This window comes from Ranitomeya imitator, chromosome 4, assembly GCF_032444005.1.
Source record: "Ranitomeya imitator isolate aRanImi1 chromosome 4, aRanImi1.pri, whole genome shotgun sequence".
NCBI classification, from domain to species: Eukaryota; Metazoa; Chordata; class Amphibia; order Anura; family Dendrobatidae; genus Ranitomeya; species Ranitomeya imitator.
In genome coordinates, this window is record NC_091285.1 from 621763620 (window position 1) to 621765823 (window position 2204).

Here is a 2204-nt window from a genome sequence, read left to right on the forward strand (position 1 = left end):
GGAGGATTACAGCCAATCAAACGGCGAGTAAACACTTTTTCCCTGTAGCTGCATTACTTAAAAATAGCCAGCAGATGGCGAGCTTGGCATAATCTAATTATATCAGCTCTATCAATGGCTCATTATTCTTAATTATTATTTATTATATTATTATTTATAGTCTATATATTATATTGTATGTTATATTTCTATATTCTTACCACTATTAGTATACGCATATATATGATTATTGAGATATAATTGGGTAAGCAACTTTGTTTCAAGCATGCAATGCTTGTTCAGACTCACCTGTGGCAAGTAACAAGTGTGGGCAATGTGAAAATCACACCTGAAATCAGATAACCAGGGGAGAAGTTGTCTCAGTCGTTGCCTTGTGTGTTTGTTCCGCACTAAGTACGGAGAACAGAAAGGAGAAGAGAACTGTCTGAGGACTCGAGTACCAAAATTATTGAACAATATCAACAATCTAAGGGCTCCTTTTCACTTGCGAGACATACGGCCAAGTCTCGCAAGTTAAAACCCTGCTCTGGCGCCTGCACTCCAGAGCGGAGCGTGCGGCTGCACAGCAATACATGGAGCTGCACGCTCCGCTCCCAAGTGCCGGCGCCAGAGCTGGGTTTTAGCGTGCGAGACTCGGACGTATGTCTCGCAAGTGAAAAGGAGCCCTAAAGGTGGCAGGTACATCTCCAGAGATCTTGATGTTCTTTTGCCCACGGTGCGCAACATAATCAAGAAGTTTACAACCCATGGTACTGTAGCTAATCTCCCTGGACATGGACAGCAGAGAAAAATGGATGAAAGATTGCAACGCAGGATAATTCAGATGGTGGATAATTAGCCCCAATCAAGTTCCCAAGATATCCAAGCTGTCCTGCAGGCTCAGGGTGCATCAGTGTCAGCGCAAACTATCCATCGATATTTGACTGATATGAAAGGTATGGCAGGAGACCCAGGACACAGAGACAGAAAAAGCTACACTGCAGTTTGCCAAAATTAATGTGAGTAATCTAAACTCTAGGAAAATGTCTTGTAGACAGGTAAGACCTATATGGAGCTATTTTGTAAGGCCGGGGTCACACTTGCGAGTGCAATGCGAAAAACTCGCACGAGTCTCTCTCGTCAATACTCGGCACTGCCGCCGGCACTCGGGACTGGAGCCTGCATGTATTTCTATACAGCTGAACGCTCGGTTCCCGAGAGCCGGCGACAGTGCGGGTATTGATGTGAGAGACTCGTGCGAGTTTCTCGCATTGCACTCACTAGTGTGACCCCGGCTCAATGCACATCATTCTACCGTTTGCAGAAAACCGGAATGAGGCATTCAAACAAAAGAGCACAGTACCTACAGTCAAATATGGTGGAAGTTCAAAGATGTTTTGGGGTTAGTTTGCTGCCTCTGGCACTGGGTGCAAGGATCATGAAATCTGAAGATTACCAAAGGATTTAGAGTCACAATGTAGAGCCCAGTGTCAGAAAGCTGGGTTGGCGTCATAGGTCATGGGTCTTCCTGTAGGCCCATTTTTTTGGGGGGGTTATGTGAAATTATGTGAACTTTGTATTGTTCCAATACACACAAAGGAACTAAACATGTGTAATTACATTAACTTTCTGGGACAAACACTTAATTGTCTTGAACAATTTTAATGGTGCCAACTCTTTCGGCCATGACCGTATATATATAGAAGTTTATAATAATTACTACTAAATTATGATATTATAAAGAATAGATGTTCTTTCACCTTTATTAGTTGGGCTACCTGTATACATTGTGGATGTAATGTTGGATTTTCGGTTGTGTCTCTGCAGCGCTTCCGCATGTTACAGACTTTTTGTTTTGCAGATTTTGTCTTCAAGAATTTCAGTCCAAAGACTGAAGTCCACACAAAGAATTGACACGCTGCGGATCTTAAAATCCACACGGCAGGTCAATTTACGTGCGGAAAATTTTTACACCATGTAGAAGGGGTTTGTAAAATCTTGTTAAGTTATCTGGTACCGTATTCCGCTGTGGATTTTGCGCATACAGAAAATCCGGACCAGCTACGCACCGTGTGCATTTATCCTTCCTGGTAAAATGCGGTTTAATCAAGAACACAATTGGTGCACAATTCCTTATCAGTCCAGCAGGTGGCGATGTGGTGACACTTTTTAGCGGTCTATGATTTGGGAAGGCTCCCGCTATGTCAGCGGTGCGGAGTCTGGAT